The sequence below is a fragment of the Aquarana catesbeiana genome, linkage group LG03, assembly GCF_042186555.1.
Source record: "Aquarana catesbeiana isolate 2022-GZ linkage group LG03, ASM4218655v1, whole genome shotgun sequence".
NCBI lineage: Eukaryota > Metazoa > Chordata > Amphibia > Anura > Ranidae > Aquarana > Aquarana catesbeiana.
The window spans coordinates 247,410,387-247,433,801 of NC_133326.1; the positions used below are offsets into that span (position 1 = coordinate 247,410,387).

A 23,415-nucleotide genomic window follows, 5' to 3' on the forward strand; every position below is an offset into this window, starting at 1 on the left:
GGGGGGACCAAAGGGAAAGCAAATATTTGAACACATGAGAATATGACCATAGAAGCGGCCAAGTAGAGAAAGACAAATACACCTGGAAGTAAGAATAAGACCGAGAATTGAAAGTAAGAAGCAAGAAAAGAGAAGAAAAAAAAATGGTGTAGAAGAGGGTCAACCAAGGACTCAGTAAGGGACAGACAGGTATTGAATCAATAGGTCCCACAATTTATCAGGACCTCCGCAGGTAATTTTTAGAAAAGGGCTAACTCCGGTGATCTAGGAATATTCACTCCCATCACCGAATGAATGAAATGAAACATCCAAATCCACAATCTGTATACTATAATGTGTGATATTTTGCCTGTTAATGTGCATTGTGGTAAGGCAGCCCAATCAAAATGATATAATTTTGAATAGGCTGCTCATGCAATACATTGCATACTTTAACAACCATGCATCTTTTTTTTTTTTTTTTTTACCACAACCCACAATGCAAAGATATTATGCTGTGGAGTTCTAAAATGCATGTATGTTTTTATGAAGCTAAACCCCACCATATTTCCTGTTACCGTGTCCTTTTGTAATTTTCTGTATAAATGCACATGGGGCAAAAAAACCCAAATGTTATTAGGCTATTTCCTGTGCTGGACAAAGGTTTTTCATTAATTTAACACCTCACCGCCTGAGCTATAGTAAAATGATGGCCTGAGGGGACATTTCCTGTTCTGGGTGGACGTCATATGACGTCTACCCCAGAAAGCGCCTCGCCTGCAAAACAATGACAGATCAGTGTACTGGCTCGCTGCTGGTACCATGTGATCGCTGTGACCAATCACAGCAGATCACACGACAATTGTACATAATGGATGACTTCCTTTCATGCCATTTATTGTGTACTATTGTGTTGATCTCTGCCATTGGTCACAGTGATCACATGATTCAGACAGACAAGGTACAGAACATCTGTGGCCATTCACAGCTAATCACAACAGTAAGCACTGAACGAATAGTTTTCATTCAGAAAAAATGGTTGCTTATAAAAGTAAAAGTCACTGCTATAAGCAAATACAGTGTGTAAACTAAAAAATCCCAATCACCTAGACAGAATAGAAGTATTAGTATGGTAACACTGTATAGCTCTGGTCACAGTATGTAAAAAATTGTAACAAAGAAAAAAGAATGTAATAAAAAGAAAAAATGTAATTAAATTTTTTTTTTTTTTTTTTTTAAATACTGTCACCAGTCACTATCCCTGATCACTGCCACACCAGTTATATGATGATGCTGTACTGCACTGGTGACACTATGTACACTACACTTTTCATTTCTTAATTTTCCAAAAAATTGTGACAAAAAAATACAAATTGAAAAAACTTGCCATGCCTCTTATTAAATACCTTGGAGTACTTTCCAAAAGGGGTCATTTAGGGGATATTTATACTGTCCTGGCATTTTCGGCCTCAAAAAATTAGGCTGTCAGTACATCAGGATTGATAGATATTCAGATATTTACAGGTGCATCTCAAAAAATTAGAATATCATCAAAAAGTTAATTTATTTCAGTAATTCAATTCAAAAAGTGAAACTCATGTATTTTATATAGATGTGTTACATATAGAGTGATATATGTCAAGCATTTGTTTCTTTTAATTTTGATGAATATGGCTTAGAGCTAGTGAAAACACAAAATTTTGTATCTCAGAAAATTTGAATATCATATAAGACCAATAAAAAAAGGATTTTTAATACAGAAATGTTGGCTTACAGAGAAGTATGTCCATGTACAGTATAGTATGCACTCAATACTTGGTCGGGGCTCCTTTTGCATGAATTAGTGTGTCAATGAAGCGTGGCATGGAGGCGATCAGCCTGTGGAACTGCTGAGTTCTTTTGGAAGACCAGGTTGCTTTGATAGCGGCCTTCAGCTTGTCTGCATTGTTGGGTCTGGTGTCTCTCATCTTCCTCTTGACAATACCCCACAGATTTTTTATGGGGTTTAGGTCAGGTGAGTTTGCTGGTCAATCAAGCACAGTGATACCATGATCATTAAACCAGGTATTGGTACTTTTGGCAGTGTGGGCAGGTACCAAGTCCTGCTGGAAAATGAAATCAGCATCCCAATTAAGCTGGTAAGCAGAGGGAAGCATGAAGTGCTGACTTTGGACTTGATAAAACACAGTGGACCAACGCTAGCAAATGAAATCCTCACTGACTGTGGAAAATTTTGCATTTCATTTGGAAATCAAGGTCCCAGAGTCTGGAGGAAGAGTGGAGTGGCACAGAATCCAATTCGCATGAGATGCAGTGTGAAGTTTCCACAGTCAGTGATGATTTTGGGAGCCATGTCATCTGCTGGTTTTGGTCCACTGTGTTTTATCAAGTCCAAAGTCAGCGCAGCCCTCTATCAGGAAATTCTAGAGCACTTCATGCTTCCCTCTGCTAACCAGCTTTATGGAGATGCTGATTTTATTTTCCAGCAGGACTTGGCACCTGCCCACACTGCCAAAAGTACCAATACCTGGTTTAATATTTATATACAGTATATATATATATATATATATATATATATATATATATATATATATATATATATATCTGTATATATATATATATATATATATATATATATATATATATATATATACTGTATGTAGAGTGACAAAAGCACTCCCTGGTATTTTTGTTCAGCCTAAGATGTTTTTCTTGACCTTAGGCTCAAAATTATAAAATCAGTTTTCTTACTGGATTGTGAAGTGTCTACTGTATCAAATACAATATTTAATATTTAATTGATATTAAATTTAGTACAGGTATAACAAAAGAATCAGAGTGTATCCTGCTGCGAATCCTGCACTGGGCTATCATATGCATTGGAATCTCAGGTCCAGAATACAGCTGGCTTAGCTTTACCTTGGTTCCTTCTAATAAAAGATTAACATGACTTGAAAGTTTCATTCAGTAAACAGAGAGCCTACTAATGATAGCTGAAAAGACACAATAAATACACAGCCAAGGCAGACAGGATTTTGACAACCATCCAGAGTAGTCTTTCACCAGATTCTCAAATTTCATTCACAGCAGTTGAACGACAATGCAGTATGGGTATTCATGTAGATGAACCCTGGGTTTCAATTGTTTATATTTAAATCTAAGTCTTATACTCCAAAAGTATCTTGAACTGGTCAGATAGGTGTTAAAATAGGAAAGAAAATGTTCCAATCCAGCACTCAGTATCCTAAGTTTCCCATAATGTAAATATAGCGTCTATGAAAAATAATTTACCTTCTTGGGAGTGTTCACGTTTTAATGCCATAGAACATTAAATCACAGTGGATATAATTTTATTTTCACTGATCAAGAGGAGGTTCATTCATATCAAAGTAAAAAAAGGTCTTTGAAAATGTATTTCACACTCCCTTAAAGCGGACCTTCAATCTGCAGATCCGTTTTAGTTGCCGGAACTTCCTTCCTATTCCACAAAATAAACAGCCGTTTTTTTTTTTGTTTGCTTACTTTTTTTTACTATTTTTCTCCTAAAAAAAAATAAGGTGTCCCTGCTCTCGCAGTATACAAGGCTATGCATGTCACATGTGCCCTTTATTCTATAACAGCAGAAACACACAGCAGCCGGTGAGTGAAGCTGACATAAGTCATCTGAATAGAGAACAATCCTGGATAACAGGTAAGTAAGGATTAAGAAAAAAATAACAGAAGGGTGAGTGAGATTCCTCTTTATGTCAGTATTTAATAAATGTGCCTTTGACAAAAAATGAGCGCCTTGATTTTACATCGGTGATTCAGCTTTGCACATCTGGACACAAGCCTTTCAGGGTGGAGTGCAGGGAAACAGCAACCTCCACAGTATGATACTGCCACCAACATGCTTCACGGTTGGGATGATGCATTTATGATGATTTTCAGTTTGGCCTATGTCAAACAAACTGCTTTATCTGATGGCCTAGAAGCCTAATTTTGGCTTTATCTGGCCTCCTTCCAACTGAATAAAGATGTAAAAAATGTAAAATACATTTTTGGTTGCAACATGAAAAAATTTGGAAACTTTCAAGGAGTATGAATACTTTTTCAAGGTACTGTACTAACAACAACAGTGTTCATGGAGCACATAAAGCAAACTGTTACTTTACAAACACAAAGCTGCACATCTAAACTTTGCAAATGCATTTCCCACAATATATGAATGCCAATGCTCTACAAATTCTTTTACCAGCAATGTACAGTACATTATTTTTGCTGGTTTGCTGACTTTTGGCCTGCACAAGTTGGTATACGGAAAACCATGAATACAAAATTGCATTGACAAATTTTACAAGAAAACAGCAGACATGAATGCACCTGAAGCTTTGTACTAGTTGGCTGATGCAACAAAATACTGATTTGAAAAACCGGTAAAAAACAATAAAATGGATTCAAGAGAATGAAATGTATATACCTGAAAAAGAAAGGAAGAGCATAGAACAACTATTTGGTTGGGAGCTGACAAAAGCACACTGGCAATGTGTTTAAAGTGTTTCAGTTATTTTTCATCTTTCCATCTATTAAATCTTCTGCCCTTGTTGTTTTAACTTTGTATAGTAAAACATACCTTAACCACTTTAATACCAGGCACTTAGACACCTTCTTGCCCAGGCCAATTTTCAGCTTTCAGCGCTGTCACAATTTAAATGACAATTGCGCGGTCATGCTACACTGTACCTAAACACATTTTTTATCATTTTGTTCCCACAAATAGAGCTTTCTTTTGGTGGTATTTGATCACCTCTACGGTTTTTATTTTTTGCGCAACAAATAAAAAAAAACAAAATTTTGAAAAAAAACAAGTTTTTCTTTGTTTCTGTTAAAATTTTTTGTAAATAAGTACGTTTTCTTCTTCAGTGATGGGCACTGATATGGCTGCACTGACGGGCACTGATACGGCGGCACTGATGGGCACCGATGAGGTGGCACTGATGAGGTGGCACTGACGATGGGCACTGATAGGCGGCACTGATGGGCACTGATAGGTGGCACTGATGGGCACTGATTGGTGGCACTGGTATGCGGCACTGATGGGCACTCATAGGTGGCACCGATGGACACTCATAGGTGGCACTGATGGGCACTCGTAGGTGGCATTGATGGGTACTTATGGGTGGAACTGATGGGTACTTATGGGTGGCACTGATAGGTGGCACAGATGGGCACTGATAGGTGGGCACTGATGGGCACAGATGGGCACTGACAGGTGGCACCGATGGACACTGATGGGTGGCACTGATGACACTGATTGGTGGCACTGATGACACTAATGGGTGGCATTGCTGGGCATCACTGAAATATAATGGTGCCAATCAGTGCCCATTTGTGGGCACTGATTGGCACAGATTTGGGCACAGACTGGGCACATTGGGCACATGTGGATGGCCATGGGGTACATACCTGGCCATCCACATGTTGCCCCCTTCCCTGGTGGTCCTAGTGGCGTCCCTAGTGGTTCAGTGTGGTCATCTGAGGGGAGGCTGCGCTGATAAACAATCAGCGCAGACCCCCACTGTCAGGAGAGCCGCCGATCGGCTCTCCTCTACTCGCGTCTGTGATTGGACACGGCTGATCACGCGGTAAAGAGCCTCCGCCGGAGGCTCCTTACCAAGATCGGTGGAGCGGTGTGTCAGACTGACACACCGCTCCACCGATCGCCGCGATGTGCATGTTATCCTGCTGGACGTCATATGACGCCCAGTCAGGGTAACGGAACCGTCAATCTGCTATAGACCAGGTGGGAAGTGGTTAAGTAAGCATTTAGTAAATACCTTATACAGCCCACTTGCTGTTTCTTGTATTGAAAAAAGCCTAGGCTTATGACATCATGCACATGTCTCTCTCTCACTCTCGTGAGATTTTGCCAGGAAAGGAGGGAGGATGAGTCATAAGAGGGCCAATCAGAGCTGTGGAGTTGGAGGTGTGCCTCTGTGTGTCTGTGTAAATCCAAGACGTGAACAGGCAGCAGCTTCAGCTGCCCATAGTTAAAATGGATGCAGCCAGACTCAGTGGAGGGAAATTTCTGCAGCATATTTGGCAAGTACAGAATTACAGTATATATAAAATAATATGCAAAGTGGTTGGAGGGAAGCTTCAGTATGGCAAAGATGGTTTTATTACAAATTATGTGAGCAGACTGCAGTTCCTCTTAAGTAATGTGCTTACTTAACTAATAATTAAATTGGTCGTTTTAGTTCAGAAATAAACTGTTCATGCAAAGAAGTTGATTTATTAAATACAAACAGGCTGCTCACTTTGCAAATGGAATTTGAACTGTACAATGGAATTTTTCCTTAGGTTAGTGAATGTGGTGAAAGTTCACTTTGCAAAAATAACCCAAACTTTTTCAAGGAACAAAAAAAACAGTACATTTGCCTGCCCACAATTTGATAACGGAAGTCAGCAGAGCATCACCTCATTCCCTAAGCTAAGGAAAATTTCCCTTGAAGAATGCATATTCCCTTGCAAAATTAACAGCCTGTTTGCCCTTAGTAAAAGAATTTCAACAAGTCCCAGTCAATATCAACTGTATTTGTATTTGCAACTTAAGCTGCAAAGGCAGCAGAAGGGAGTGTACATATGCCACGACCAATGCACTTGGCATCGCAAAGTGGTAAAATGCATCCCTGTTGTCATGCTTGGCAGGAAGTGCTGCCAGCTGAATGTGACCCATTCAACTGATTGGGGCAGCGGTGTGGTGGTACAGGTTTTTGAGAGTTAAAAAAGGAGGTAAGGGGGCAACACAATGCCTCCTCATTGGCTGTTAAACTCCCTATGAAGAATGATCCCCTGCAGACCACTATTCAAAGGACACCCCAAGAGTAATTAAGCCCTAATGCCGCATACACATGACCGGTTTTGCCGTCGGAATAAACTCTGAAGGTTTTTCCAACTGAACTCCGACGGAATTCCATTCAAGCGGTCTTGCCTACACACGGTCAACCCAAAGTCCGACCAAAGTCCAACCGTCCAGAACGCGGTGACGTACAGCACGCACGACGGGACTAGAAAAAGAAAGTTCAATAGCCAGTAACCAATAGCTTCCGTCTCGTACTTGCTTCAGAGCAAGCGTCGTTTTTGGTCCTTCGGAACAGCATACAGACGATCGGTTTTTCCGATCGGAATTGGTTCCGTTGGAAATATTTAGAACATGTTCTATTTCTAGGTCCATCAGAATTTTCAAAAAAAAAGTCCGATGAGGCACACACACGATCGGAATAGACGATGAAAAGCTTCCGTCTGACTTTTTTCTGTCGGACATTCTGTTCGTGTGTACGCGGCTTAAGAAAGTGTGATTAGCAGTTACTAAATGCAAGATTTTACATTTTTCAAACGGACTGTTAATGTTTAACCACTTGCCGACCAGCCACTGTCATTATACGGCGGCAGGTCGGCACTATCCCACGAGCTGTAGTAGCTATACGTTGGCTCCTTTAAACGGGATAGCAGGTGCGTGCGCACTGCGGGTGTGCCGATGCTCGTGGCCGACGGTCACAATGACCGCCGGCCATGAGTGATCACGGGCACGAGAGGTAGAACAGGGATGTGTGCATGTATAAACACATAAATCCCTGTTCTGTTCTGTGAGGAGACAGATTTGAGTTCCTAATAACTAGGAATCACGATCTGTCATTTCCTCTAGGTCAGTCCCCTCCCCCTACAGTTAGAAACACACACAGGGAAAACAGTTAACCCCTTGATCGCCCCCTAGTGTTAACCCCTTCCCTGCCAGTGACATATTTACAGTAATCTGTGCATTTTTATAGCACTGATCGCTCTATAAATGCAAATGGTCCCAAAAAATGTGTCAAAAGTGTCCGATGTGTCCGCCATATGTAACAATGTAACAGTCCCAATAAAAATCGCAGATCGCCGCCATTACTAGTAAAAGAAATAATAATAATAATAAAAATGCTATAAATCCATCCCCTATTTTGTAGACGCTATAACTTTTGCGCAAACCAATCAATATACGCTTATTGCGATTTATTAACCAAAAATATGTAGAAGAATACATATCGATCTAAACTGAGAAAAAATTTGCTTTTTTTTAAAAAAAATGGCGGTATTTATTATAGCAAAAAGTAAAAAATATTGTGTTTTTTTCAAAATTGTCGCTTTTTATTGTTTATAGCGCAAAAAATAAAGCCGCAGAGATGACCAAAAGAAAGCTCTATTTGTGGCAAAAAAAGGATGTCAATTTTGTTTGGGTGCAGCGTCTCACGACCATGCAATTGTCATTTAAAGCGATGCAGTGCCGAATCGCAAAAAATGGCCTGGTAATTTAGCAGCCAAATCTTCAGGGGCTGAAGTGGTTAAACAATATGTGTAGTAAAGACATGAAAGGGTACACTTGTGTGGGTATTATTCATTTAGACAAATTGAGTTTGTCTATTAGTGTTATAAGGTTGAAGATCAGACAGCTGCTAGGAGGCATTCATGTTCACATACAGGTCATAAATATTATAAAAATCCCCAAATCTCTGCAATGGGACACAGAAAAAAAATCTGACAGGTTATAACCCTCCTTTGCTCTATCCAAAATTTAAAAAAAAAGTTGTTCCTGTAGTTCTATTTTAATTCTGATCAGATACATATATAAACATCATTATGAATACATGGTATGTTAACATTGAGAGGGATTAAATCCATTAAAACTTCTTTATGTAAGCATCAATAGCATTGCTCCCAACTGTCCCTGATTTAGAGGGACTGTCCCTGATTGGGAACAAAGTCCTTCTGTCCCTCTTTCCACCTCATTTGTCCCTAATTTTGGTCTAATCAATATAATTGTATATAAAATTCACTACTTATCTTTTAAAAAGTGTTTCCCAGTGATAAAATCTTTTATGCAGTCTCTAAATTGCTGCATTTGTAATTTTTTTGTGTTAAATTTTCCTTTAAGGAGGTGTGGCAGGGGGTGTGTCCTATGCCTACATACTTTTGCTAATAGGTGTCCTCATTGTAATCTAAAAAAGTTGGGAGGTATGCAATGAGATAGTAGAGAATTAAAATATTATATTATCAGATGATTATGCCACAAAGCCACCATCCTATGGATACCTCCAAAAAATGAATTTCATACAAATGTAACCTTTTGGCGCCCCCCGGGCTCTTTAAGGATTTTCAGATGCCGGGAGGCAGGACAGGGTCTATGATCATGTGAACGCTGTGATTTGCTGTCACAGCAGTCACAAGATCGGAAAACTCTTGATCACAAGCAGCAAACTGTGTCGGGAGCATGCAGGGCACGCACTCTCAGCACAGCTTGGTTTGCAATGTTGTGCGTAAATATCCAGGTGCTTGCCGCCAGGCCACATATTTGCATGCCGTCGGTGCCAACAGGTTAAAAAACAATTATGTTCATAGGAGTTAATATTTTGAGATAGCGAGGTTAGGGTTACCTATTGAGCCACAGAAAAATAATTACTGCAAAATTTTACAAGATTAAAAACACAAAAGTGTTTTTAACCTCCCTGGAAATTTGGCATTTTATATTGTAGGTCTGTAATTCTTAGGAATAACACACTTAAATCTGTCCAAACAAGAGTCTAGCAGACATCCCGGGTATGATAAAGTTTTAAACACAAAATCATAAATTATAATATAATAAATAACTATAAATAATTATAAAAAATAATATAATAATAATACATTTTATTCAATAATGTAATCAAATCAAAAACACTGAAATTTGATCAGTTGCAGAATTGTCGCTTTCAGTGTCTGATGACGATTTCCCCACTAATCACTATTGCTCAATTCTGCAAATGATTCTAATTTACTATCGCTGTTTTCTAGCTGGTCTAAAATAGCTTTTAATGTAGAGGGACACTTTTTGGATGCCATGGACGTTCTCAAGTTTTCAGGCAGAAAGAACGGTATATATAATATAAAAGTGCAGGCAGGGCACTGGACAAAGCACTAGGGACAAAACGGATCTAAAATGATTTGACACAGTAATGTAATCTACAGTTTACAGTGTATTATGTGTGTTATGTGTTTTGTACTTTTTTGAATTTGCCGCCGGGCTCCGCCCCCAAACGTAGTGACGCTCGCAGGGAATGTAGCCTGGAACAGTAATACATCGAGCAGAAGATCCGGCGGAGGATACAGCGCGGGGACATCTCAGGATCCTGGGGACAAAGTAAGTAAGCTGTAATTGAAAATTAACCATGAGCCACACTCGGGAATACCGCCTGGGAGGTTAAAGAGCTTAGTTTATGGGGGTTATAATTAGCTGTATACCTTGGGTGTACGTACTGTATATTTATACAAGCGCACATTTCTCTATAAGGGTTGGTTTATGGTCCCCTCATTCTACCAGTGAAATCTGTGTCATTTATGTAGGTGGCACAATCTAGGTCATTTCAAAGGGTTTACAAACACGTTCTTGCTGTAAAAAGCAGCATTAAACCCAAAAGCAAACATTTATTATATTGCAACTTACTATTACTTAGATGCAATGGCTACATTTGTTTTCTTTTTTTAAGCTTTCTTTTTTTTTAGTTTCATCTGGCGATCCAGTCAGCAAGTCTGTTGTTTTTTAAAAGAACACGCTCTCCAGCAGAATGAATAAGTAACAGAGATGAGAAAAACCATTCAACACTGAAAGGGGTGCTTACAATGGTCAGCTATTATTTATTAACGTAAAACCTTTATCCCAAAAGGAAAAAAAAACTTTTGCTTTAACATCTTATAATGTATTAGCTGAAGCCTGGCTTCAATGTGTTAGTATTTTTAAATCTGCTATTGCATCTAACACTCACCTCCCCCCAGGCAGACAATGCTGCTGTCCAAAGGTGACCCTGTGCTCCTTCATCCAGAGTGGAGGCACTCTAATCCCCAGGTAAAAACAGAAGGGAAAAAGCCTAAAAAAAAACCAAAAAACGAAGGTGGCCACCACATCTACCGTATTTGCCGGCGTATAAGGCGACTGAGCGTATAAGACGATCCCCTATTTTTCCAGTGGAAACATAGGTTTTGGGCTATACTCCCCGTATAAGACTACCCCCACTTCTGAGGCAACACCATTTAAAGAAATACATTAGAAACATTAAAAAACACAAAGCAAGAATGCCAGCTACTCATTCACCATGCTGTGATATGTCATACAGTAAATCAAACATTAATAACACAGACAGAGATCTCTTGAATGCCACACCTCTGGAAAGTAGAATTTTCAATAACCAAACCTATGCCACTTTTGGGTTACATTCTATGGGAATTGTCCACCAAAATGCATTTAAAAAATGTATTAAAATTCACTAGTAATACAACCACCCCCTGTCCTATGTCCCAGATTCACCTGTTCCTCTTGGGTGCCTGGGACCTCAAAGGCAAACAGCAGGATGTATAGTAGTGGGAGATCAGTGAATGGATATACCCTGTGAAGTATGGTGAGCGATGTATTCTTTTAATGAATACAAAGCCTGCTTGGATTGGCAGAGGCTGTAGCATCATCAGCCAGTGCCTCTCTCTCTCTCTCAAAGCCAATCCGAGCAGGCTACTGTATGTAACCTGCTCGGATTGGCAGAGGTTGTTACTCCAATCCGAGCAGGCTCTGTATTCATTGGTAGAATACATCGCTCGCCGGGATTGGCTGAGGTTGTTACTCCAATCCGAGCAGGCTCTGTATTCATTGATAAAATACATCGCTCGCCGGGATTGGCTCAGCTGCGAATACTGAATGTGGCTGAAGCCACATACAGTATTACCGGACATCCAGCGGGCATCCAGGGGGCTGACATCCATCGGGCAGCATTCTATACCCGGCGTATAAGACGACCCCCGATTTTTGGGCATTTTTTTTAAGTGTAAAAGGTTGTCTTATACGCCGGAAACTACGGTACTAATTGGTAGGCTGCAATGTATTACATTTTGATTTTGAGTTTAATATCACTTTTTTTTTTTTAACAATCAGGAGTGCTTTATTGAAAAGTATAAAATGCAGTACAAAAAAAGTAGGTACATACAGCGGGACATGTGTAGACAGGTACATCAAAAAACGGATCATATAATCGACTATAGGTAAACTCTTACTCACATAAGATTTAACGTACTGTATCCAACGCCGCTATATAAATACATTTTGTATTGGATTGTTGATCATGCTTGCTATGCCTATCAGGCTTGTCATTACATCAATAGATAAGGAGTCATGAGAGTCGTCTGCTAGACCAGAGAAGGAGGCATGTAATAGTTTAGTTACATCCATTATATCAGCATAATCGCAGGTCATTCATCCCCTCCCGCCCATAAGCCAGTTACCCAACACCCCACTGAGAGAAATCAAGGACAGTATTATCCACCAATCCATGGCAGCCAGACCTTATCGAACTTCCAAGAGCATCCCCGACTAATATAAGTCAGCCTGTAGAGGGGCAGAGCAGAGTTTACTCTCTTTTCCCAGGAGGAAAGGGTCGGAGGGTTAGCCGAGGTCCAGCCAGCGAGGATCTCCTTTTTAGCATAATAGAAGAGGAGTGAGATTAGAATTTTACTATGATGTGTCCTGTGTTCATCCTCGTGTATTCCCAAAAGGGCTATCTCAGGTGTTTTTGGAACAGATAGGTCCATTCTAACATTTAGATGATCATACACTCCCATCCAAAACTTTGACAATGCAGGACAGTCCCAGAACATGTGTATAAACGTGCCTATCTGAGTTCGACATCTAGGGCAATGTGAGTCCCTATCAGGGTATATTTTGGATAATCTTGCGGCGTAAAGTAAATCCTGTGTAGAAATTTTATTTGTGTTAGTTTATCTCCAGCTGATATTACCAGTTTGGGGCCTTGTTCCAGACAGGTTTCCCAGTCCTCCCTTTCCAAAGTGGGAATATCTGATTTCCAGGCATTCCATAGCCTGTCCATCTTGGGTATCTCCCTAGGGAGCAGCGTGGTATATATAGCTGACAGGGGCTTTGTTAGGTCACTGCTAGAAAGCAGGTCTTCCAACGGGTCTAATTGTAGGAGAGGAGGGGTAGGAAATTGTGCCCTAGTCGCGTGGCGTAGCTGTGCGTATCGGAAGAACATCCATCCCGGGAATCCATACGTCCGTGACATAAGTGCAAAGGACATCAGTTCCCCATTGGGCATAATGTCTCTGAGGGTTTTAATTCCGAATTCCGCCCAGAGCTGAGGATCAGGTATTGTACGGAAATGGGACAACTGAGGGTTTCCCCAGAGAGGCTGCACAGGCGCCCATCGCCCCACTAGGGAAAACCTCCTTCTAGCCATCCTCCACACTTGCAGTGTTGCCCTGGACGGAGCAGGAAGCCCCTCATATGCCTTTACTCCCCTATAAACCAGATTTTGCAGATCCTGTATAGATCCTAAATATGCCGCCTCCACACAGACCGCGGCGTTGGAGCGTTTCCCCTCAAACCACCAGTACGCCGTCACCAGCATCGCCGCCCAATAATACAGTTTGAAATTGGGGAGGGCAAGCCCCCCCAACTGAGTCGGTAGTTGTAGGGTGGGTTTGGCTAATCTTGGAATGGCTCCATTCCAAATAAAGGAGATAATTTGTTTATCAATTTCCCGAAAAAAGGATGCTGGTAGCCAAATCGGGCTATTTCTAAAAAGATAGGTAAACTTGGGTAAAAGCATAATTTTTAGGATATTTATACGTCCTAGTAAATTAAGTGGCAATTCAGACCATGCACGACATCTTTCTTTGAGGAGACGGAGCAGAGGAATCATATTTAATTTATAATATTGGGCAGTGTCCCTGGATACCCGGACCCCAAGGTATTTGAACTCTGAGACCCACTGCAGGGGCGTAGCGGCCGCCCCAGCAGGGATCCCGCCATCCAGAGGGAACAGGACTGACTTAGACCAATTTATTCGAATCCCTGATGCAGCACCAAATCTGTCGAAGATGTCCAGGGCAGCCAGCAGAGATGGTCCCGCATCATTCAAATAGAGTAATGCGTCGTCCGCATAAAGGGAGATTTTCTCTTCCAGTCTACCAACCTGGAGCCCCCTGACCTCCGAAGATTCTCTGACTAAGATCGCTAACGGCTCTAAGGCGAGAGCGAATAAACTAGGTGACAGCGGGCACCCCTGGCGAGTGCCTCTGTGGAGTGGGAAGGGATCAGAAACTCTATTGTTGGTGCGCACCCTAGCTCTTGGTGCTCGGTAAAGCAACTGTATCCAACGGAGAAACCCAGGGCCAAAACCAAATCGCCCTAGCACTTCCCAAAGATATTCCCACTCCACAGAGTCAAACGCCTTTTCAGCATCCAAGGAGGCGATCACTCTATCCCCACACTTTTTATGAGTAATGGACAAATTTAGGAAGAGACGTCTAATATTAATATCTGTCCCCTTACCCGGCATGAAGCCGGTCTGATCGACTTAATATCACTTTAATAGAAACAATTAGAAGAACTCTGGTCTAAAGAAAGTAATTCTGCTGTTTTTCCAAATCCTTACTGATGATATTCTATTTGATAGTTTAAATGGAAGTGGAGTTTTTATTCATATCACCCTTGTAATTTCAAATGGGATGCACCTTATAAATCTACTATACTGAGCCTACCCAATATCCTTATAGCAAATACTGTCACAGCACCACCTGTTCAGAGTGTAAAAACGATAGGACTGAACTTGGACTGAAGATATCAGGTCAGCAAATGTCACAACCAAGTTCAGTTTCAAAGTGTGATCACTGAAGCCCAGAGGAAGGAAGAAGTAGTGTAATAGTAAATGAGATCCACTGAATGGATATGTAATAGACTCACATTTTCCTATGGCCATTTTACCAGAGAGGCTAAACAGAAATAAATATACATACAGTATATTAATATTTATAATGTGTACTTTTTTTTACTAATTTTATTTAGACAAAGGTATCCAGCACCCTGCAAGTACTAAAGTGTGTTTAGTTAAAGTTGATATTTAGATAAAAAAATCTCTATACTTTAGTAACCTAATTGTAGTGAAGTATGTCCCATGTCATGCAGGCAGCTGGATCCTGTATAAATATTTTGTGCAGGGATGCCCAGTCCACTTTCTGCTGCTAACATTCCGCTATGGGAGGTAAGTCCTCTGTGAAGCCGCAGTGAACAAGCTCCCAACTGGTACCCACCCCTTCCTCCCTCCTCCTGCTCCATTGGGAAAAGTTGTTTCTTTGTGTACAATGCATGTAACATGATCTCTAAATGGGGAGAGCCTGATGATCTGTTAACATTCTACGAGGAAGTTAGCTGTTATCTAGACACAGGGAGGGCCTGTGGATGTGGTTTATCTGGATTTTGCAAAAGCAGTGGATACAGTTCCCCATAGATGCTTAATCTACAAGCTGAGGTTTGCAGGCATGGACCATAAGGTTTGTTCTTGGATAGAAAATTGATTACAGGGGCGCGTCCAAAGGGTGGTGATAAATAACGTGTACTCAGACTGGTCTGAAGTGGTAAGTGAGGTACCCCAAGGCTCTATCTTGGGACCAATTCTGTTTAATTTATTCATAAATGATATAGAGGATGGGATACACAGCACAATCTGAGTTTTTGCGGAGGACACAAAAATAAGCAAGGCAATAACTTCACAGCAGGAAATAGAAAATTTACAAAAAGACCTGAATAAAATAATGGGGGCAACTACATGGCAAATATGGTTTAAATGCTTTAGATCCGCGCTATAGCCGAATGATGGCTACATTGCGGATCTGCTGAAGTCAATGAGACTCGGGTGATCACAGATCCGAGTAAGGGGCCGATCCCGGCCCCTTACAACGTGATCAGCTGTCAGCCAATGACAGCTGATCATGTGATGCAAACAGAGGATTGGTAATCGTTTTTTTTTCTTCTCACGCTGACAGCGTGAGGAGAAAAAAAGCCGATCTCTGGCTTCTGTTTGCAGGCACATCGGTCCCGAAGAGGAAGAGCCTCATGTGCCCACCAGTACTGCCTACCAGTGCCACCTTCTAGTGCCACGAATCAGTGCCCACAGTACCCACCAATCAGTGCCCACAGTGCCCACAACGTAAATGCCAGCAATCAGTGCCACCTATTAGCGCCCACAAGTGCCAATAATGCCCACCAGTGGTGCCAATCAGTGCCTCATCAGTGCCACCTAGCTGTGCTGCCTATCAGTGTCACTTTCCAGTGCCGATCAGTGCCCATCACTGTCACCCATCAGTGCCCATTACTGCCACCCATCAGTGCCCATCATTGCCAGCTATCAGTGCCACCTATCAGTGCCAGCTATTAGTGCCCTTCAGTACCACCTATCAATGCCCATCAGTGCCGCCTTATCAGTGCCCATCAGTGTTGCCTTATCAGTGCCCATCAATGCAGCCTATCTGTGCCCATCAGTGCAGCCTATCAGTGCCCATCAGTGTAGCCTCATCAGCGTACATCATTGAAAGGAGAAAAACTACCTGTTTGCAAAATGTATTAACAAAATACAACAGTTTTGCATTTTTTTTTTTTTAATTTGGTCTTCTTAAATTTTTTTAACAAAAAATAAAAAACCCAGAGGTGATCAAATACCACCAAAAGAAGCTCTATTTGTGGGAAAAAATTGATAAAAATTTCATTTGGGTACAGTGTTGTATGATCGCGCAATTGCCATTCAAAGAGTGACAGCGCTAAAACCTGAAAATTGGTCTGGGATCATGGTTGGATCATGGTAAGAATGTAGGTACAGATAAACTTGTATTATTTATTTGTTTGTTATTTATTTTTATCTGCTTTTCATATGCCTCTGCAGTGCCTTGCGAATTATATTTGTATCTAATGTTACAAAAGGGGGCACAGCAGAAATAACATACTTTGCAAGTATGAATATATGCACAATTTGAATCTTGCATTATAAAAAATAATAATTCTGAAGTTTAAAAAACAAGATAGACACTATGGGCCATCTACAGTATCTCGCAAAAGTGAGTACACCCTTCACATTTTTGTAAATATTTTATTATATCTTTTCATGTGACAACACTGAATAAATTACACTTTGCTACAATGTAAAGTAGTGAGTGTACAGCTTGTATAACAGTGTAAATTTGCTGTTCCCTCAAAATAACTCAACACACAGCCATTCATGTCTAAACCGCTGGCAACAAAAGTGACTAATGTCAAAATTGGGCCCAAAGTGTCAACATTTTGTGGCCACCATTATTTTCCAGCACTGCCTTAACCCTCTTGGGCATGGAGTTCACCAGAGCTTCACAAGTTGCCACTGGAGTCATCTTCCATTGACATCACAGAGCTGGTGGATATTAGAGACCTTGTGCTCCTCCACCTTCCATTTGAGGATGCCCCACAGATGCTCAAAAGGGTTTAGGTCTGGAGACATGCTTGGCCAGTCTATCACCACTGCCAGCTTCTTTAGCAAGCAGTGGTTGTCTTGGAGGTGTGTTTGGGGTCATTATCATGTTGGAATACTGCCCTGCGGCCTAGTCTCCAAAAGAAGGGGATCATGCTCTGATTCAGTATGTCACAGTACATGTATGCATTCATGGTTCCCTCAATGAACTGTACCTCCCCAGTGCCGGAAGCACTCATGAAGCCCCAGACCATGACACTCCCACCACCATGCTTGACTGTAGGCAAGACACACTTGTCTTTGTACTCCTCACCTGGTTGCTGCCACACACGCTTGACACCATCTGTGCATCATCTTTAGAAGAGGCTTCCTTCTGGGATGAGAGCCATGCAGACCAATTGGATGCAGTGTGCAGCGTATGGTCTGAGCACTGACAGGCTAACCCCCACCCCCTTCAACCTCTGCAGCAATGCTGGCAGCACTCATATATCTATTTCCCAAAGACAATCTCTGGATATGATGCTGAGCACGTGCACTCAACATCTTTGGTCAACCATGGCGAGGCCTGTTCTGAGTGGAACTTGTCCTGTTAAACAGTTGTATGGTCTTGGCCATCATGCTGCAGCTGTTTCAGGGGTCTTGGCAAACTTCTTATAGCATAGGCAATCTTTATGTAGAGCAACAATTCTTTTTTTCAGATCCTCAGAGAGTTCTTGAGAAGCCATGTTGAACTTCCAGTGACCAGTATGAGAGAGTGAGAGCGATAACACAAAATTTAATACACCTGCTCCCCATTCACACCTAAGACGTTTTAACACTAACGAGTTACATGACATCGGGGAGGAAAAATGGCTAATTGCGCCCAATTTGGACATTTTCACTTAGGGATGTACTCATTTTTTTACATTAATGGCTGTGTGTTGAGTTATTTTGAGCTTATTAAGCTGCACACTCACTACTTTACATTGTAGCAAAGTGTAATTTCTTCTGTGTTGTCACATGAAAAGATATAATAAAATATGTACAAAAATGAGAGGGGTGTACTCACTTTTGTGAAATACTGTATATGACAGCTCTGCGTTGGCGGATAGCAAAGCATCCAATGTTACCTAATATCTCAAAACTGCTTTGCTAATTGGTGATCTCAAGCTAGTTGCACAGGGCTGAAGGTCAACTATTTGTATGTGTTTATATTTTTCCTGTAGGAGATGTACACGTCCCACCCTCATGCTTATCCATAGTTTTTAATAGGAACAAAAAATATAGGAACTATTAAGAAATAAAAGCCTTTAGCAAGATAGGTGGGCCAAGCAAATAAATGTAAATTTCTAACTAGTTGCTAGGGTTTATTGTATACCATTGGGCATATTCCCAGTGTTGAATTCAAATGATTCTGTTTATTCAAATATGAGCAATCAATCTATCTGAAAATCATTCTTTCATCTGACACATCCATTGTTAGGTGAAGAACAGGCAAATTTATAATGATTTTACCAAAATGCTCAATCCCAGCACATTTGTTATCAACATCAGCCTCCTAAGATACTCTTTTTAAATTATTGGCAATCCATACACTGTGAGATTGCTAAACAGATGGTCTGAACACTATGAGTTTTATCATATGTGATGTCTCCTGGGCACCATGCATGACGAAATGCGTAAGACAGAGCTACGTGCTGACACTATCGCATCTTTCCGCAATCCTGGAAGGGCAGGTGTTTGTTACATCACCGGCGAGGAGATATATTGTACAGCACTCTTATTTTGCATCCTGATGTAAGTGTAATTTTAACATTTTCATAAACAATTTAAAAGGGTTTTATGCTATTGTTTTGCATGTCCATATACATTATCCATTGAGAGGATGTTTGGCGGAAGATTATTCTAAAATCATTGTTCCTTGAGACAAAATGGTTGGAGTCGCCTTAATGGTCTCTAATTGGATGTTTCTGTTTTAAGCCCTTATGACCTGTCTAGGGATAGAAAGTCATATAAAGCTGGTAAGCACATAATTTCTCTACAAAGTGGTGGTGATTTACACAAGGATGCTACCTACTATTGGGTGATGGACATTCACTAATTCAATGAGCACTTAGGAGGAAGATTTTTTCATTTACGTGGACTTTTTATGGACTTATGTTCTCTTCTTTGTTTTTCATTAATTTTTATTACATGGTGTATATTTATTAATTTAAGCTATTTTGTTAGATTACTCATTGTAGCGCAGCTCCTGATTTGAGTACTGTGTTAAATATGCTACGGTTGAGTTTGCTGCTTTAAATATTATTGTTTTTCATATTTATAATTTTTGGGTCACATATTTGGTTTAGATACACAAGCGCAGTTTCTTTAGTAATTTTTACATATGTATGAATAGGATAGCAGGGTCTGTGACACAAAAGATACAAGATTTTGGTATTAATCCAGGTGATCTTCACAAACCCATAATTTCTTAGACAAGGGCCACATACTAAACATTAATGCAAAAACGAACTTGTATTACGAAATAACTGAATATACTAACTTCACTTCTTCAATTCTGTAGTGTTTATACATTTTTTTAAAACCGTTACAACATATAAGGTTGACTACACAAAGCTTTAGGCTCCGTTCACATCTTGGCATTCTGAATCGTGGGCAGAATCGCCACAATTCCGCCCGCTATTCGAAATAGCGGCAAATCGTGGGATGCCCCTGCATTCCCTGTCACTTGAAATGGCACCCCAATCGCTGCGTGATTTTGCCGCAGTTCGTCGGGCGACATTTGCGGTAAAAATCACGCAAATATAATCGCGGGACGCCTGCCACCCAAAAGAAGCTCTTGTACTTATTTTGGGTGACAGGCATCCCGCGATTCTGTTTGCGTGATTTTTACCGAAAATGACACCCGACTAATCGCTGCAAAATCACGCCAGGATTGGGGTCCCATTGGAAGTGACAGAGAATGCATGGGTGTCCCGCGATTTGCCACTATTTCAAATTCAGAATGCCAAAATGTGAACAGAGCCTTAGTACAAGCTTAAGAATAATAATTGTATCCACATGACACTAATTTTGAAATCGTATAGTTCTCAGCTAAAAACAACTGTCACTTTTTTTTTTTTTAATAGGAATCTTTATCCTGGTGTGTTAGCTACGTGAATTGAACCTACCAGCATATTGTTCCTTGTCTTGCTAAAGAAAGGCCTAAAAATGAGATCTGAAGATTACAGAGAAAACACTAAGCTGTCTGTTTGAGTTTGTAAAAGACCATCATTGTCTGCCTACAAAAGGTTAAATAATGGATGTGTTATAATATTAAACTTGACATTTTTAAAGAAAGAAGAAAATAAATAATAATAGTAATTACAACAGTAGATACCATCAAAAGATATTGTAACAGAAAAGATATTAATTTGTAAAGTTGATTCCAGCATTGCAAGCTTCTGTTCTCACATTTCTCCAAAGTCTTATTACTCTTCAACATTCATGACTGTGTCTTTATTTGTGAGTATGAAAGGAATAAAAGAAAAAACTAGGTCAACCTGCTTTTAGTGTCTAGAAACCAAAGTAAAAACAAGTGAATTGTCTGAAGAAGTAGCCGTGATGTGCATGGTGATTTAGTTCATATTACCTCGCTGTTTTCTCAATTAAGTGGACCCCATGGCAGTACACTAAAATACTATAACAAAAAAAATAAAAATAAAGGTCTTTTTCATGTTCCCATTGTTAGGAAAGGTGTAAAACTCTTACTGAGTTGGTATTTCACAAAGCCAGTGATTCTCTTAGACCAACGGCAGTCTGATAAATAGGAATGAGCGAACTTTTCTGGATTTTGGTTCATGAACAGTTTTTAAAATCTCACTCAAAGTTCACAAACTGTGCAGTGAACCCCACTCAAGTCTATGGAGTGGCAAATGTTACTTAATTCTGGATATCTATAGGGGTAATAAACATGCTATTGTCAAACAAACGGCATAGAATACCAGGCAATGCCATGGGGGACATGTACCAATGCCACAATTAAAAGAAACAGTATAAGAGAGTATCTCTCCCTATACAGAATTGTCAACTTTTCTTAACAACACACACTGACAATTTGGCTGCTGCAATCCACCCTTTACAGTGAATGGGCTGGTTTACCCATTTCTTCAGATTATTGGCTCTTGTGACTCAGCTGTCTATAGAAATGGCTATGTAGGGCATTATGGGGATTTACCATACTTATCTCTGGTACTTAACGTGCAATGTTTTCGCCAAAAGTTCACAATTTACAAATCCAGTGATGCCTGTGGATTTGCGGCAAACTTAAGGTAGTAACAAACCCAAACCTCAGCTCTACCGATAAACACGGTCTGTAGGCTCCAGAGTGTTACGTACTAACTTTAGTTTGCTACAGTAAAAACAGACTATTTCCAAGGACCATCTGGCCCCAGGAACTGAGAACAGATTATAATTAGTCTTTAAGTAAAGAGGTCTTCTGCTTTTTGGAAAATTACACATAATTATCCAAGTATACAATTGGAGAATTGCATACATTTGTAAAAAATGATAAAAATCTATCCCTATTGTAAAAACATACTTGTACATGCTGTCGACTCGTAGTTTTGCAATCATCAAGTTACACAAACGAAATTTGAAAAATGGCAAAATAATCTATTGTTTGCACACACTTCTCATATACCATAACCTTCTGAAAAAAGAGCAATATAGATCAGATGTTGAGAAACGACCTAACACTAAATCATAACTTCTGCTAAAAAAAAAGTTCAGACACACCTACTTAATGTCTCAAGCTCTTCCATATACAGTATATCAGCATGCAAGCATCATCCTATACAGGCCAGAGTCCAAAGACATGTCATACCAGAACAAAATATATATAGCACTAAGTCATTTCCAGTTTACTATATTATTGTCCTAGCCTGTATCCTCCAATTGTACTGCCATTAGTTTATAATAATAGAAATATATGCCTATACGTTATTCTAAATGCTTTGCCATTGTTATAGCCTATGGAGTTGAATAGACTGTTCATTTTACAAGGAAGGTTGCACTTTGCAAGGGAATTATCCCCAGAGCTTAGTGAATGCCTACCATCATCCAATTACACACAAGCAAAAAAATGTGTTTTTTTTTTTTTTTAATTTGATGGGGTATTTTTTGCAAAGAGAAATTGCACCGCATTCACTACGTTCTGGGAAAATTCCCTTGTACGTTGCAACTGCCTTTGCAAAGTAAACAGCCTCTGTGTCTTTAGCAATCAACCCCAATTTACTAACTTTTGTATCTCTTTATAAAAGACAACTTCTAAACCAACCAACTAGATAAATTAATAAACTGAAAAACACTACTACAACTAAGGCACCCATATCAATGAGATCTGCATATCAATCTACATTTGCCCCAAGATATCTTAATCTCCATTCCAACTGAAACTCAATTAGGCCATACACCTGCCTTTGCAGGCCCCACTCATTTCAAGGTTGGAAACTCTGCATTTTTAGGAGCTATGATCCCTGGCTGCTGTTAATGAAAAGGCTTTTGAGAGTTATTCTGTGGGACAACTTGATGCTTAAAGTGGATGTAAACCTGAATTTTTTAATTTTTTTTAATGAAGACTTCTACCTGGTACAGTAGAGAATGTCCATTCATCTGTGCCCAGTCCATGAAGAGGTAATCCAGCTCTTAGCAATTCTCTTGTCTTTTTTTCAGTAAGATAAAAAAGGACACACAGATAAGTTTGTGTCACCACATCCCCCACTGCTGTGACTGACATCTGATTTCTTTATCTCATGAATGAGCATGAGAGAAGAGAGTGTGTTATGATTCCATCTTCACATCCCTCCTCCTTTCTTCTCCAGCTCTCCTAGGATTGGCTGCTCCAGACTGAAGTCATGTGGTGTCTTTCCTGAGTTTTGACTGGATGTTACTCATCATGGGGTGTGATCAGTGTGACTGAGGAGGATATTTGTGGTGCAGTCAGCTCCCAGAGCCAGCAGAAAGAGTAGGAGAGTGTAGAGGTGGGTGGGAAGTCTTGTTACATCACAATTCCACCCACGAGCTCCGGCAAAGAGACCCACCCACTAATTCCAGAGTTTTGCGGGGCTCCTCCTGCTTAAGGGGGTGATATTTG

General features: G+C 40.3%; 1 protein-coding gene across 1 annotated transcript in view; it reads right to left on the reverse strand.

Annotated features, from left to right (window-relative positions):
* ADAMTS20 (ADAM metallopeptidase with thrombospondin type 1 motif 20) overlaps positions 1-23,415 on the reverse strand; it is a 263,623-nt gene that overhangs the window by 197,333 nt on the left and 42,875 nt on the right. The gene's annotated exons all lie outside the window — the stretch shown is intronic.